The sequence below is a fragment of the Lycorma delicatula genome, chromosome 3, assembly GCF_047948215.1.
Source record: "Lycorma delicatula isolate Av1 chromosome 3, ASM4794821v1, whole genome shotgun sequence".
In the NCBI taxonomy this organism is placed as follows: Eukaryota; Metazoa; Arthropoda; class Insecta; order Hemiptera; family Fulgoridae; genus Lycorma; species Lycorma delicatula.
The window spans coordinates 89430847-89449055 of NC_134457.1; the positions used below are offsets into that span (position 1 = coordinate 89430847).

The 18209-nt window shown below is 29.4% G+C and overlaps 1 protein-coding gene across 3 annotated transcripts in view; it reads left to right on the forward strand.

Moving 5' to 3' along the window:
- LOC142321787 (C-Maf-inducing protein-like) overlaps positions 1-18209 on the forward strand; it is a 284140-nt gene that overhangs the window by 47734 nt on the left and 218197 nt on the right. The window contains exon 1 of one of the 3 annotated variants that reach the window (XM_075360175.1): positions 7744-7867. The exons of 1 other annotated variant lie outside the window; for it this stretch is intronic. The gene's annotated coding sequence lies outside the window, so the exon portion shown is untranslated. Of the gene's footprint in view, positions 1-7743; positions 7868-9810; positions 9883-18209 lie in introns of those variants that run through there. One more of the 3 variants, XM_075360176.1, reaches the window with a different exon arrangement.

An 18209-nucleotide genomic window follows, 5' to 3' on the forward strand; every position in this document is an offset into this window, starting at 1 on the left:
AGTTATTAATGAAATAAAATTTTATGTACTTTTAAAAATTTGTACATGTAATTTAATAGGCGTACAAGGAAGTCGTGTGGTGTCCACATCAGATTTTTTTTTATGCTGGTGATTCACGAAAAAAGCCAAACATTTTCAGGATTTGATTTACTAGTGAAAATAAAGAACAAAGTTCATATAAACATAGGTTCAAAAAGTTAGTGTTGCCTGGCGAAAGATTTCGCCCAGATTTTTGCGGTTTTGAGAAAATTAAGCCATAAAATTAATACACAATATTTCCAATACGAATTACTAAAACCTATGAAAAGATAGTCGTCTACATAAGTTCTAACTTTTGTTAAATTTTGGTTCTGACCCGACAAAAGAGTACGGCCGTACCCAATAGTTGTTTTTTAGGTTTTACTTAATATATGAAAAACTGGCTTAACTATTAAGCACCAAATTAGTCCAAAGTATTGTAAGTGCACATTAGATCTTAATTGTATTAACGTTTAGACCCCTACCGACAAAGTGGTTCCCGATTTCCCATTTTATTAGTTTCCTTCTAATATCATTAAACATATTTTATATTAAATCGCGAATTTTACCTAAAATCTTTTCTTATAATATTTACGGAATGTTTTCTTTATATTTTTACGGGATATTAATTTTTACATGAGGTAAACATTAGGCGCCCCGTATCAACCCACCGACTTGGTCTAGTGGTGAACGCGTCTTCTCAAATGAGCTGATTTGGAAGTCTAGAGTTCCAGCATTTAAGTCCTACTAAAGCCAGTTATTTTTACACGGATTTAAATACTAGATCGTGGATACCGGTGTTCTTTGATGTTTGAGTTTCAATTAACCACACATCTCAGGAATGGTCAAACTGAGACTGTACAAGGCTACACTTCATTTACACTCATACATATCATCCTCATTCATCCTCTGAAGTATTATCTGAACGGTAATTACCGGAGGCTAAACAGTAAAAAAAGGCGCCCCTGTCACTTGAACATGATATATCACCTGAAATCTTTAGAAACAACCTGTAGAAATCGATCTTTAAAGTCGTTCACTAAGATTGTTTTCAAAATCGTTTTTTATTTTGTATTTTATTTATAGTTGATTTGATTTATTTTATGTAATATAAGTCAGTAATATTCAAAAACTCTATACTGTTTTTAAAGAACGCCATAAAATCTGTCAATGGGGAAGCCGGAAATGTTACTTAACCATTTGCTTGAACCGTAGAAGTTCATTCGTCGAGTGAGTAAAAATGTGAGTAAAGAATTGTTTAACCGTTTAAAAAATATTAATTCAAATCTTTCATACGCTACATTTTTAAATATCATTTCCTGTTCACGATAAGTAATATTTGTTGGAAAAGGAAATAAATATCATTAAAATAGATAGAATGATTATTTTTATGACAAAACGTTTTTTCGTCGGGGAACAATCAGTAAGGTTATAATCACTCAAACGCAAACAAACAATGCTGTACTACAACTTAAATGAATCAAATCTAAACTAGAACGGAAGTTCTGTATATACGTTGAAACATTTTCAGCTATACTACGTCAGTGATATTTACTAAGTATTGCTAGTGCCATCATTGATGAGGCCTATCGTTCATTTATGAATTAATACTTTCGATTTGAAAAAAAATTGGTTATAGTTTAAATTGCCTTCAGTTAGACGTAATAACAATAATTTTGTATTTATTATTTACCGACCGTCATGGACAAATGAATTGTAAATAATTTCCAAAGAAATTTAAAAAATTCCCAAAGAAAAAAGAATTTAATTACTTTGTTTAATAGACGATTAATTCGGCAAGTATTATAACAAAGAAAATTATTTCTGAAAATTTCACGATTAATTTTTATTTAAGTCGCGAGAAGGTTGACTGGATTGCCATAATATACAGGTGTCCCATATAAAACGCAACCCATCAATCATTCATCCATGAAATTTCAAAAGTCAAGCTTACTCCCCTACTCGTTACTGAAATGGAAGGCTTTGTCTGTCTTTTTCAGACAGGAGAACCGATTTTTATGAAATTTTGTAAGATACTTCTGAATATGGGCAATTTCTGATGGCACTTAATTTTTGTTACAATTGGTTAAGACGATGAAGAGGGGGTAGGATTCGGTCACCATGAATCTCGTATCTTAAAATTTTATTCGGAGTAAAATAATTTAATTTTTACGTAATCCTTTACGTGCATATTTAAATACTTATAATGTTCCACTTAATTTTCCTCCTAATTAGTAAACTGCCGAGGGCGAAGTCCTTGACAAATAGATCTTTATATTCTTAACAACTTAAGAATAACTCTTACGTTAAGTTGGTTTACTCTAGCATTTTTTGTGAATATTACACTTTTTTTATTAATTTTAACTCGTATTATGTAGGGAGAGCACATTTACTCTATGTAATAATATATTCATTTTTTTGATAATGAATTTTGTTACGGATCTCAAAATTCTCACTTTGGCTTTACATTTATGGATTTAGATCTTTATTTTTTAATCAGAATAAAACTACTTTACGTTTTCAAAATAATGAATTGAAACCGTCATTGTTTTATAAAATAATGTATTATATTCATAATACTATATTTTATATTTATACTTAATTAAATATTTTATTTTCATCATAAAATCATTATAAAATTTACATGAATTATCTAAAACATAAATAATTCGGATACGAATTGTACATGAAAAACAAATTAAATTTTGGTAATTTGCATTACCAATACAAATACATTTGTATTGGTAATACATTATTGGTAATATATTATACAGTTATCGTTCGTTAAATTAATTTATTAATTTACATAATATATAGGTTAACAGATTAAAGTTAACCTATAATTATTAAAGTATATCTATAATGAAACATATACGTATGTTACATTAACAAAGATTCCTTGAACTTTTGAATGAATTTTTTGTAGAGTTTAAATGAAGGCATCGTTAAAAGATGTTGGCCGAACCGCATTATTAATTTTAAATTCCTTTGTTAGATATTTATTACTATTTTTTTTTTTTTTTAATGTTACAATAAAAATATTTCGTACAAAAATATTTATTTGAATGTTAATAAGAATATATTTTCTTTAAATATCTATTCCAACGAAAAGTTTTACTAAACTGCGTGATAAATTCCTAAAATATTTTCTGCAGAATGTTAGTTTCAAGAATTAGTTATTAGTAGCATACCAAAATTGATTTAAATCTCTGGTTTATTTTTATCTTACTCAAGTTGGCTGTCTAATTATTATTCGTTTATTATCTTTACATTATTTATTACTATATTTCGTGTAGTATTTTGTTTCCACTGACACTCACTGTTAAAAGGTATTTTCTATTTTAGTTGAAAGAAAGTTATAAAACTGCTTTCTTAAAATCCGAGAATCCGTATCTCTTTTCTCTCTCACTCTCCCGCTCTCTCGCTTTTTCTCTCCACACTCAATCCTCTCTCTCTCTTTCTATATATATATATATATATGTTCATGTACATTGTATGTTATGTTATGCATTATTTCCCAGTAGAAAGGAATGTATTATGCAGTAAGTTAGTTTTATGCTGTCTATCCCAATCTTTCTTCTAATATTGTGACAAGTAGTAAGTAGTATTGTCTAAGAAATAAACGACCACGATCAGAGAATTTCTTTGAGAGTAACGATTCTCAGAGAAACTCATTAATTAAACTGTATAGCTTTAATGATTAATGTGAAAATTGTTTGTAAGGCTGAATATAAACTGCATTTCGGGAGCTTATTCTGTTAATTAAATAGCGGTATACTTCACTCACTGAAGAAGAAAAATGGGAAACCACTTTAATTCATACCATCCCTAATCAAATCTTTTTATGAGAAGTTTATTATTCTTAAAAGGTTCCTAATTTGGACGTGACTGGCTTCTTATGGTTATGTATGCTAAATGTTAAAAAATTTTCAGTGCACCTGAAATAGATTTTTCAAAAATATTTGGTTAAAATGAATTTAGCAGAAGATTAGATTGATAAATAAATATTAATTATCACACCCCAAATTCTAGCCCGCTGTAGGAGAGAAGCCCACAGATTTTAAATTGGAAGGGCAAGGATGTTATAATAACACATTCTTTTAAAGAGCATTTAAAAAGAAAACAAAACATGACTTAAAAAACTTAAAGCTATGGTAAATCTCACCAGTATGGCGAAAATTTAATATTTTTCACATCAAATGTCAAAATTAACCTATATTACCCCTCAAATAGTAGTCTCTCAATAATGGTCTCTTTTTTTTCTCGAAAAATAGATCGTTTTGAGGTGGAAATACTTCCTAAAATTTGTTTATTTTTTATTGTTTCATTTTTGAGAAATTATTTTAAGAGGTACTGTAGATCACTTTTGAAATTAAATGTTAAAAAGTATTAAATGAGCACCATTTTGGTTAGAGTTGTCGTTGCCTAAATTTTTTTACCCCAAAACGTTTGTTTTTAATCTCCTTTAAAATACATCTCAATCCCCTTTCTATATAAAGTTTTACAACCACCTCCTGTGTTATTACGAAAAGGTAGTCTTTTACTGAACAATACATCGTTTCAAGGTAGGAGCATTTCTTAAATTTCATTTTTATGTATTGGAACGATTGAAAAGTTATTTAAGGGTTCCTATACTTTTATTATTATCTGTCTGTATATGTACACGTGCGTTCGATATCACGAGGGTCCCCAACCTTTGTCTAGTTTGGAATTTTTCACACACTATAAAATTAATTTCTTATTTAAAATAACAGTGAACTAATTATAACATTAAATTTCCCAAACATGGTTACCGCTGATATATTTAATAAATTTAAAAAAATTATTAAAAAAGTGAATATCCACCTTACCAGCAAATTAAATATGTCTTTCTCGATCTTTCAGTTCTTAGATCATCGTCAGGAGAATAAAATAATATTTTAAAATAAAGTCAAAAAATTAAAATGATTAAGCAGTCGTGACTGTTTGCTAGTTATCAGTATAATGAATTGAAATGTAAAGTGTAATCTGGCGGAATAAAAATGAAATTAACGAGAACCATTTTGTAAGAATGATATTTTATTTATTTAAATTATTATCTCTTTATATTTATATTGAGGGCATGTTTAAACAATTTATAATCTTCAAAAAATGTTTGCTCATTAATTAGAATTTTATGATTATTGTAAATAAGATATTTTTCTAAATTAGAAGATGTATTATAATGATTATAATAAATTTCTAAAATTTTCATAAATGTATTTGGATTGTATGTATTACCGTTATCTAATATACATTTAGCAAAGTTAGAATTTTCTGATTTATTGTTTTTAATATATCTGTGTCTTCTTTTGAACATATAGAAAATGTATACGTAAAAAGGTTTTGGCCAATACATTAAAAAATTTAATCAAATTAAACAATACATACCCTTTAAAAAATAAAAAAAATTGTTATATTAAAAGATCCTTTTTTTTTTCTTTTTTGTTCGTATAACCTCCGGGACCCTGTTAAATATTGCTTCAGAGGATGAGACGGAATTATTTGTACAATTGCGTGTGTGGAAAATGTCATGCCTGACCGGGATTCGAACCCGGGACTCCCCATGAAAGGCCGAGACGCTACCACTCGCACCATGGAGGCCGGCATTATAGATCCTTTTCATAGAATTAACTAACTAATTGTACAAAATTTATATCTTTAGATATATATATATATATAGAGAGAGAGAGAGAGAGAGAGAGAGTGAGTGAGTGGGGGGGAGAGAGTATAAATGAACACAATTTAAAATTTGATAAAAAATTAAAAAACTGAACTTCACAAATTTTACCTTTCACTTATTCTCCTTCCCCTTTTCCCTTCCCAACTTTTCCCTTTCACCCATCTCCCTCACCCCTCTCCCAGTTTCCTTTTTACCCTTTCCGTTTTTTCCTTTTCTCTTTCCACTTTTCCCCCTTTTTCCCTTTCGCCCGAGCGTAAATCGGTCCATTAGCATTTTGGTCTTTAGCGGACACACATACGAACATGCCTTTTATATATATATATATATATATAGAATAAAAAAGTCTGTTTGTTTCGTAAATATCTCGACACCGGCCCCACCTAGCGGGCGTAGTTTTTGCAAAAATATTTCTTTTCACGTGACTAATATTCATATTCTGAATATAAATCAAATCGGTCCATAAATATAATTTTTCTAAATATCTTAACCTCAGCGCCATCTAGCGGGTTTATTTTTTGCAGAGATAATTCTTTCCATATAAGTAACATGTATTCTGAATATGAGGCAAATCGGACCATAAATACAATTTTTCGAAATATCTCGACGCCAGCGCCACCTAGTGGGTCCAAACCTTCCATGGCATACGTGCAACCATTCCCCAAAGTTTCATCGCTATCGTATGAACGGTTTAGAAAGGCATAAGAGACATACAGACAGACAAACATTCATTTATATATATATATATATATATGTTAATTGATATGATTAAATTATGTTGTGATTGTAGTTTTTTTATTTTTAATAAACTAGTGTTTTAAACAAACTTTTGGTTTAGCGACGGGTGAACCGCTAACGGCAATTATGGTAGAAATATACCTGCAGTTTTTAGAAGATACTTAAATCAAAAAAGTCCTAACCCAACATGATATTATGTTATACAAACGTTATGTTGATGACACCATAATCATATATAATGAAAATAATCAAAATGAATCAGATACAATATTAAATAAATTTAATAAAATTGATAAACGCATAAAATTTACTAGGAAAATAGAAAATGACAATTGTTTAAATTTTCTAGATATAAAAATAAAATAAATAACAAAATAAAATTAGAAATACATCATAAACCTTCTTCAAATGATACAATAATCAACTACTATTCATTTCATCCATGGTCCCAAAAGATGGCTGTTTTTAATGCACTTTATGTAGAGCATACATTACGTTAAACTTTAACGTAATCTTTATTACGTTAAAAGATTCTTTAGAAAATCTTTATTTTCTAAACAAAGAAATAGAAATAATTAAAAATATTGCTATTGCTGATGGTTTGGTTATAATATTAATACTATAAATAAATTATGCAATAGAATAAGTAATAAAATTAATACGACTAACAAAATAAAATTATCACCGGATAAAAACGAAAAAAATATAAAAAATGAATACACTCCATTCAGTCAAAAATTGGAAAATTGTATTACAAAATTAACATAACATCTGATTATACTACAAATAATAAATTAATTAAATATATTAATAATAATTGTAATAGGATATCATATAATAATGATACTAATTTTGGTAAACAAGGGGGTATATAGTTTTGGTTGTAAAGATTGTGACATGATATATATAGGTGTGACCAATCGTAAATTCTCTATACGTGCAAAAGAACACATGGATAGTATTAAAAACAATAAACCAGAAAATTCTAACTTTGTTAAACATATATTAGATAAAGGTCATACATACAATCCAAATACATTTATGAGAACTTTAGACGTTTCTTATAATTATTATAATATATCTAATTTAGAAAAATATCATATTTACAGTAATAATAAAAATTTAATTAATGAGCCAACATTTTTCAAAGATGAAAAAATTGTTTAAACATGTCCTCAATATAGATAAAGAGATAGTTATTTAATAAATGAAATATCATTCTTACAACATTGTTTCCGTTAATTTCATTTTATTCCACCAGGTTACACTTTACATTTCAATTCAGTATACTGATAACTAGCAAACTGTAGTGACTGCTTTATCATTTTAATTTTTTGACTTTATAATACTATTTTATTCTCCTAACGATGGTCGAACGACTGAAAAATCTAGAGAGACAAGTTTAATTTGCTGGTAAGGTAGACTTTCAGTTTTTTAATAATTTAACTATAACTTTGCGTCAGCCTGTTCTTACTATATAAATAAATATGTACATTTCGATCTGATCAAAAAAAATGTATGCACGCTTTAAAATATAATAGTTGCTATATTATTGTATTACAATAAAAAGGGAAAAATTACAACAAAGACACAGATTCTTTGTGCTAATTCGGTAAGTATTCAAACTGCAAACACGTTTAGAGCATGGTATACATTCCTGATTGTGAAGCCACAGGGATTGCTTCACAAGCCGTTTCAATATTATAGCCTAGTTCCACTAATGATCTTCCTGGACATTACGTTCTTGATCGTTCCCTGTAAGTGAAGATCTAAGGGAGGTTAAATCAGGCGAAAGGGGTACTCAATCGACCCTCTTCGTCCTGCCCAATGTCCCGGTACAGTGTTTTTCCAGGTAGGCGCGCACATTTGAATGAAAGCGTGGCGGGCTACAACCTTGTTGAATAAGAATGAATCCTCATCAAACAAAGTCCTAATGGATGGTAAAATTAATTTTTCCAGCATTTCTTAGGCGTTCATATTCGTGTCTCCATTTTCGCTGCACTTCACAGACATTCTCGAACTTCCAGTACCGTTTCAAAATATTTTTTCACTTCTCGAAAGACAGCCGTGTTTGCACCATCGCTGCATTTTCTCATCTGATTGCGTCGTATCGATTAACACTAACGCCATCGAGTGCTGTTGCTGAACGATAGTACCAAACGTTGAACCTGTAGCCAACGCGTATTGAAACGTATCACATGTATGACATTCTTATAAATACATTTGCTTATTAATACATTTTGAAATGTGTATACCTTTTTTTTTGAACAAACCGGTATAATGTTAATGCATTCATATATCGGATAAATTTTGCAGATACATCTTAATATGAGTGGTGAAGTACAGTTAATTCTTATAGGATTCAATTAATTCACTCTACTTACAGTTTATTTTCTGTGTGTAATTAAGGAGATCATAAAAGCATATTTTAATTTCTTTTACAACTCGAAGGATCTATTTCGCTTGCTTGATGAATTAATTCACCGCAGCAGCTTTTGAACCTTGTACGTAGAAGTATGGAAATGGAATTATGCAGCGTATTTGGTTTTCTTGGCGTTTCTCTCGCCACCACCCCATTCGGTCGCCCTAAAGCATAAGACCGAATGTCTGTGCCACAAACGGCTATTGAGCCTCGAAACAGTATAGCGACCAGTGTACTAAATATCTCCTAGAGCTTACATACAGCTTATGAAAAATTATATGCCTGACCGTGATTCGAACCCACGACTCTCGGGTAAAAGGCCGAGACGCTCACCACTCCACCAAGGAGATCGGGCAAATATATGTTTTCTTATAAAACTGCTAAATTTGTAAATAGCGTTTCCTTAATTTTCATTTATCCATTCCCGAATAATTCTATGGTTAAAAGAAATGGAGGCGCAAAATTTCTTTACTTGGAGTCATATGACTTATGCTCTTTATTTCATCATATTGCACTATTTCTTTTCTTCACTTTTTTATAATCACTTTTGTAGTACTTTTAATTTTAATTTTAGTGTAATAATTTCTTTAAAAAGATTATTTTATGAACTGACATTTTTAAAACATTTGAATGATTTGCAATTTTTTTATTAGTAAAAATAAAATTAAATTGTTTAATATTTCGTCGTTAGCGTAGCTTAACATAAAAGTATATACATTTATTTTCTTCTCCTGAAATAAATAAATACGTTATAATTTATTCAGTAACATAATAGATCAGGAAGGAAATTATCTTGTTAGTCTTATCTTTAACCTGATTTGGCTTTTATTGACGTAATATGATTAGTCAAATGGAAACAGATTGTCTATAATTATCAGGAATATTTTATTATATTAAAACGGAAATTCTAAACTTTATAGTGCAGTTTCTTTTTGTGTAGTAACTATTAATAAAGCAGTTGTTCCTTTCAGGTTAGACATCTCTATTTTATGCAGATATTAAACAAGTAAGTTTATTTTTAAAATTGTTTACTTAATTAAATTTTGGATAAAAATATTCAACATTAGAGTTTCTTTTAATTTTCTTCCTACGTGATAATCTGTTGAGACAAAAACCCTTGGTTCTCGGCAACTCTGCTGACTTGTTTTTTATTAACCTGTATTTTTTCTTTTATTTTTTAAATAGCGTATTTTATAGGAAAAATATATTTTTCTTTGCCTGAGAATGTGCAGTAAAAGCGTATTTTATAGAAAACAAAATATTTTCCTTTGCCTGAGAATGTGCAGTAAAAGAATGTAAAAGGTAACTGAGCTACTGCGCTTTTATATGTAATCATAAGTATACATCATTATACGTCAGTATGTCAGCCATACTCGTATAGCGTCTTTTTCTAAATACCTTTCTCGCTTAGTTGTTTGTACATTTTAGAAGCAGATTAGTTCTTACCTGATTATACTTGTTTGTTGATACCCTGTCCAGACGTGTATAAAATATCAATTCTGATTTGATTTAATTTCAATTTATTTATGGTAATAAAAATGTTAATTTTTTCCGATTTAATAATAATATTATGTGTACGATAAATGTAAAAAAAAGAAACAATTGACATGAAGTTTTTCGGTGTCTTGTAAAAGTATTTATTAATTATATTTGCTTAATAACGGTGATATTTATCAAATGAAATGTATAGATATGTTGAAGGCATGTTACAAAAATATCTGTTTAGTCGATAGTGTGATCACTAAATTATTATATTGTCGTAAGGTTAAATGAATCTTTGGATTCATGCCAGATACATCATATAATATCTAATAAAGCATAGTATGTAGAAGATTATAAATTAAACCTTGTCATGTATTGTTTATGCCGTATAATATTAATTTTGTATATAATCACCTATAATTATGATACTTTCAATGGATAACAAAAGTCATAAATTATTTCTTAAGCGATTATTTTTATTTCCAATTTAAAATGCACTGACATAAAATTTTTATTATTAAAATTCTTAATTTTAAGTCTAGAAAATGTATTAACTACAAAATAAACAAATAAACATATTTATATGATTGTATAATTACATTTAAATTAATTTATACAATAACAACGGAACGACCCTCAATTGTAATTACTTTTTTCTTTTAATGAAATATCATTTTTTTAGCGGATAAAAAATACTATGCCCGACCAAGATTTCAACCGGGAACGTTCCATATGAAAGATGTTACCGTTCTGCCAAGGAGCTCAGCTTTATAGCTAGTAAATTTGAAAAAAAGGGTTGCATAACTTTCCTGGTTATGCCCTTGATAGATTTTTATTTCACACTAGCAGATCTGGCAATGCGTCCCTGTTACTAGATTTGAATATATATATATATATATATATGATTAAATGAATACAATTGAAAATTTGATAAAACATTAACCAAATGAACATTACGGGAACATCTCCCTTTTCCCCTTTCTCTTTTCCCCTCTTCCTCTATCCCCCACTCCCTTTTCTTTTTTATACTTTCTCCTTTACATTCCCTTTTCCCGTTTTTCCTTATCCCCGTTTTCCCCTTTTTTCAATTTTCCCCTTCTTCCCTTTTACCTTTTTCGATTTTTCCCTTTCTTTCTTTTTCCCCGCGCGTAAATCGATCCAGTAGTTTTTTAGTCTATAGTGGACACACATATCGGAAACATTGAAATGGAGTCGTAAAATATTTAGAGTAGCATGTGGTGCTTTTTAAGTATGGATTCCATTTAGCATACTTTGTTTGGAGCTTAAAAAATTAGTTTTGTTGGAATAATATTTACTTCCATAAGTTAGTTGTATTGGACAGTATTATTAATAAATAAGGCTGCTCAAAATTACAGTATACTAAAAACAAAATATGGGTAACATGATTCTTCCTTGTCCGGTGGGGTCAAAAAACAGACCAGAGCTTGGATATATATATCTATAGCCAAATTTCAACTTATCTAGTCGATGGGTTTTCGAGATATGGAATAAAAACTATTTAGAAATATTGTTGAATATCACCCCATCCCTAAATTCAATTGACTCAAACTTTGAAATTTTAAATAATTTAATAAGTATTTTCATCGTACTTAATCTCAGTTTTCTATGATTGCTATACAAAAAGTCGAAAATTAAAAATGTCAAAAAAATCTTCTATTTTAATTATGTCCAAAATTAAATATCATCAATTCCCCGTAAGTAGAAATTTTTGCGCTATTTTGGAAGAATATATGTCCAACTAGATCTGAAATATTTATGAAAATATACGTCAATATACGTGCACATATACGAAAACTTAATTTTTTATTTATTTTAGAATAAAGGGGGGGGGGTTCTTGAAACGTGGACATTATAAAAATCTCGATACCCAAAATTTTAGCCGATAGCTATAATCTCCCTTCCTAGTTATACTACAGCAGCAGAAATAGAGATGTAGTTGGAAAATTAAAGATTTGCTTTTAATTGAGGATTAGATTTTAAACAGCTGATATAATTTTTTTCACGTCGGTATTTTAAATATCGTTAAATAAAAATTAAAATTGAACTGAGGTAATTTAAATTAGATACATGTGTATAAAATATTTTGTACTTCCTAACTTTAACAAAAAATCTATTTAATAAAATGTACATAATAACATTTAAACCAAAAAAAGAAGATAATTTAGAAACCTTCCCTAAAAACTAACGGATTAATCGTGTGTGCGTAATAATTTTGTATGCAGTATCTCGGTTTAAAATGAAATATATCACGTCCGGGATGGATTTTTCTAGAAAATGTTTTAAATTTTTTTTACTTCGTGTGTATCACTTAATCAACTATGAATTTGTTCAGAATACTCAATATGAATAAATTTACATGTATTCTGGCATTATGTAAATTTTTGATTCATTAAATAAAGACAGGTAATGATTTTTCTTTTTGCAGCAATATTGATTAACGAGCGCGTAGGTGTCACCAAGTCGCTGATTCTGTTGTATAATAATTTCATCTTCTTGTTCTATAATGCAGATGAAGTTCATTGTCATAGTGATACGCTAGGGAATTTCATAGTTCTACTTATTCGTTCGTGTTTTATAATTATTAAAATCCTTACTGCTTATTCACGCATTATATCTGTATCAAATGGTAAAGCCCGTATCATTTACGGTTAATTAATATTGGTGATATGAATCGATGAAGTGACTCGCATCTGTATCATAAATCATGAAAAACTTTTGATAAGTGAATAGTTAAAAATGTGAATATGTCATTAATGTTCTTTAGATTTATAAATCTTTAAATTTGATTTTTTCTCAATTTTAAATAACATAAATTTTAAAATAATATAGTTTATTTATTTTTTTATCGACGGAAGGATTTTTCTTTTTAAAAGCCTTATCTACTGTTATTTATTCGTAATTTTATTAAGTTATAAAAAAATTGAAAAAATAAAAAAAAATATTTTTATATATATTTTTTTAAAGTTACGTTAACTTTTTTACACTTTACTAATACGTTCGCGACGGCTGTCAAAATACATAGGTTTTTTATTTGCCGTAGTTATTTACACGTATACTTAACAAAAATCCGAAAATTCTCTTTTTAATTTTTTAGTTTATGTATGGCATATACGTGAAACAAGCGTGAAACAATTTTAAAGAAATAAAATTCCAGTCATATGTTTGTTACTTGCGTGTACCCTCTCGGGTGTACAACGCACCTTTGTTATGATATACGTATAACTCCTGGGCGTCGTGCACCCGCACGGGTACACGAGCTCTCTTATCCTCTGAGCCTGTCGCTAGGTGCGCCACTAGTTGTGCAGACACCTGTTCAGGTTAATATTACTTGAATAAATAGTTATTTGGAAACTTGTAACATATATATATATATATATATATATATATATGACACTTCTAATATGCCGTTGTTTGATTTTAAACACCTACAAATACTAAAAATAAATGCTATAAGAAGTCTGTGAAGACGTGTAGCCCGTTGGGCGCACGATGGACTTTACAAATGGGTAGAGTGCGCTTCTACGGGTACACGACGCCATTTAAAAAAGAGCTCGTGTACCCGTACGGGCGCACGTCGTCCCGCGAAGGTGTTAACAAAATCACCATTGAAGATTGAACATATATTTACTATTTGCTTAGTGTCAGTACATCAGTCTACGCTGTAAATATTTAATTAAATACAAAGAAATTATGGTAGGTATTTACCTTAATTACTGTCTCATCAGTGCTCGATTTTCCGTCATTCGTAGAATTTTAATTATCTTCGTAATCCCTTAACTTCAAATAATCTTTTTCACTTCCATTAAGAGCGTTCGAAGACAACATTTCTCGAACGATTTTTTAATCAAATCATCCGGAGACCTGACCGAGTCGTAATAATCCACTGACAAACCTGTAAAACGGTTTCTAAATTTTGCCAAATGATAGTAGTCTCGTGGTGTCGTGTTGGCCATCCCGGTTTGTGTATGTTTACGGATGATTTAATTTTAAACGATCGGTTTACGCAGATATATAGAGGTTGAAGAATAGTTGTCCACCAGGAGCAATATTCCCATTCTAGCGATCAGTCTTCGCTTGATATCATCGGTCCTATGACCCTTAAATTTATCCGTTACAAGTATGGAAGGTTTTCGTAATAAAGCGCCTGATCTACACTCCCAGACGAATTTAATCTGGTCCAGTACTAATTCATTACTCATCCATCCCTTTTCGTGTGATATTACGGAAATATCGGATGGAAATTTTGCATGTTTCGGTAGATGTTTTCTTTTAAAAATTACATACGGGGGTAATTTTTTCCGTCCGAAAGTATTGTTAGCATCACTGAGCAAGTTTTTTTTTTGTAACCGGCAGTTTGTATCTGAACATTCCTTTTCATCTATGCATTATTGTTGTCGGGTGCATTTTAAGTCACCTCTATCTGATATGTATTCATAGCGAATAATTGTTCCTTTTTTGTAAATTTATGAGATATCTTTGAATCCTTAGTCAGTTTATATTCGTATGCTTTTGGTGGCCGCTTTACTTTCGTTGTTTTTCTTAAATAGAAAAACTATTCAAAGGCAAACTTCATCGGCAAAGAAATCGAAGTACCAGTGAAGATTAGCTTTAAATTCATCCCTACTGATATTTAATTCATGGGCGATTATCAGGGATTTCATCCGACTACATTTCTGTAGAAATAACGTTATGGTAACTGACATACATTCTATCTATACACTGGTAAGTCTTTCTTCTATTTCGTGTTTTTCAGCCGAAATGCTTTCTTGTTTTTATCGGCTATGAGAAACTCGTTTTCTTTCTTTCTCCACTCACGAATGCAGGATTTAATAAAATCTGCTGATTAAAATTTTCTGCCTGTAGCACGGTTTCCAATCTCATTTGCATAAGCAATAGCACATAAAGTTTCCCCAACAGTGAATCAACGCAATTTTTTTTCCTTAGTAATCTGTAATTTTATTGTATACGAAACTTTTACGTACTGAATGTCAAAGTGGCAACAATTATTCGTTGTTACAATGAAAACTGATAATAAAATTACTGTAGAATGATCCATAAAGATTTTTTGTTATGAAACTAAGTATAAGAGAAAAATACAAAGGAAAACTTCCGATAGTTTTGGAGTTACGTCGTAGTTTAGTTTTCCAGTACCGGTAATTTTTCAACCAAATTTCTTCTTTTACCTAAATCATTTTATTTCACTGGATATAGATTCTTAGTCAAAACAAAGCGGCTTTTATTACAATTCTGTATTGATTGATTAAACATATAATTTTAATGATTACATCATCATCATCATCATCATCAATGAGAAATCTTAAATTCTATGTACGACGCGGAGGCTATTTTTGCAACCGTCATTCCGGACAAAATGGTGCGCGTGTTACATGGGTTGTAAAAGTATTTGATTAAGGTAATTTTCGTCTTAGTTATACTGAATAATAAAATCTGGTTAAAACTAGCTGAATGTCTATTATTTATTCAGTACTCATAAAAAATAAATAAATTATAACTAATAGAATTTTCAGTTCTTATAATTATAATGCGTAAATTAAAATATGAAGTCTGACTTTTTAAACCAAGTGTCTCATCCATTATAAAATTTTCCTTTTTTTGTTGTGTTTATTTTTATGTGTTAGATTACTTCTTTCAATCATATAGAGTAAAAAAATTAATTACTGGATTAAAATTTCGTTAAATTTATCATTGCGTTTTTAGTAATGTAAGGAGAGAAGTGCTTTTTGAACGTACCTCTGGGCCGGAAATTATATACTTTTTAAAGTTCTTAAACTTGAAACTTTCTTGCAAAAATTAATCTACAAAAAAATGTATCGAAGAACCTCTTGAATTACAAGAACTAGTTTTGATGTTGAGCCAAGAGATATGCGGTTTCAAAAGCAGATCATCATCTTTCGTTTTACTTATTGTAATTTTATTAACTTTATGTTTAACTAAAGGTAGTTTTTCTCATGAAGGAAAAATTGATAAATTATTCGTATATTATTTATATAAATAAATTAAGAAAAATAAACTCGACTTACTCTTTTTATCAGTGAAAATTGTATAAAAAAGAAAAAAGAGACACATTTAAAAATTAGAATACCAACTATTAAAAGTGTGAAATAGTTGGCTTAGGACATAGTAACGCGGCATTCCTACAATTTACGGCTACATAACCTGGCTGTTGTTATCCTAATTTTTTTTACATTGCCAAATGTGGAAGTATTTATATTTATAAGCATCATCAAATTGTTGCTTAAAAAATATACATGTAGCCTAGATGTACACATATTATATGTTGACCTTCATCATACATACATCGAATCATTCTGCGATGAAATACAGTTTATTAGTTCGTCACATTTATATTAATGGCTTATTTAAAACAACAATTGCATTGGCTGAAGATTTTTATTAAAGAACAATATTATAATTAATTTGTATTTTAATCCATCCCTTTGTCTTGGAACTACTTCTAGAAATCTTTCTATCTCTCTCTCTTTAAATATATATTACAGCTAGTTAGCTGTAGCTAGATTATTTAAATTATCTTTAAGTTTATATGATAGTAAATTTAAATAATTTATCGACACATCACATTTACCATCACATAAAATCCATATTTATTGAGTAAGAACATTACTCTCATATTAAGGGGGGAGGGGGGTCGGAACGGAAAGCTCTATCTATAATGTTGTTTCTCAGGAATGTTAAAAGACAAATGAATGAGATTTTATGGACACATTTAATTCATTTTTACAGCTTTTGTCGTAAGAATTTGTTAATAAAAACAACTTTATAACAATTTAAAAAAAGTTTCCCATGACCTCCAAGTGAGTTGACGATTTAATAATTACAAACTATTCATTTTATACATTTTGTATAAATATTACTCCTTCTGAAAATCACATATTACTTTATTTAAACAATCACACGCATACAAGTAGTAAACATTATTGTTATTTCTAAAACCAGTGTTACCTGTAGCTGATCAAAAGTGAAATTTCCCTTCACCAAGAATAAAATTGTGAAAAAAAAAATATTCGTTTGATTAGAATTACATGTGTGTCCGCGAGTAATTTGCGCTATGATTACTAAACAGCATATCTAATTGCCATGGAATTTTATACCTAAAATTATCGATTAAGTTACAAGATGTACGAAATCTACATAAACTTGGATAATTTAAGTAAACTATAGGGATATACGAAGCAAATACCAATTTCTTTCTGTAGACTTTGATCTCATATGAATCAAAATCGTGGATGATCAAAAAGGTGAAAAGTATTTGGATGTTTTTTAAATGTGGTTGTGGAGAAGAATATTTAAGGTAAAATAAATGAATTAACTAGTTGAACAGAAGAGGAGCAGAAGATTTTATGGAACAGGAAATACGTATTACTGAAATGTGGCTACTGTTTACGTAAGCAAAATTCTAAGCAAAGGAAAATTAAACAAAAAAATCTTTCACTAATGTTCAGAATTTTTATTAAAAAATGTTTTCAAGATTGGATTAGTATAAGAAAAAATAAAATAAAAATAATAATTTATATCAGTTGGTTTGTCCACATGCCAGAAAGAATGTCGTGGTTGACCGTCATGTTCCCACATTAACGTCTCATCAAAATTCGATCATATTAAAAAAAAAAAACTGTACTCAGTTTTGGATATTTTAGCAATAAAACACCTACCACCGGGAATAACAGATCACATTGAAATTGGGCATTTCCTTCTTAAGATACAGGTGAACAAACAACGTAGTTTCTGATCGAAGTATCGGATGTGCAGTTATCTGATTTTAAAAAATATCGGAGTTTTAATTTGTTATAA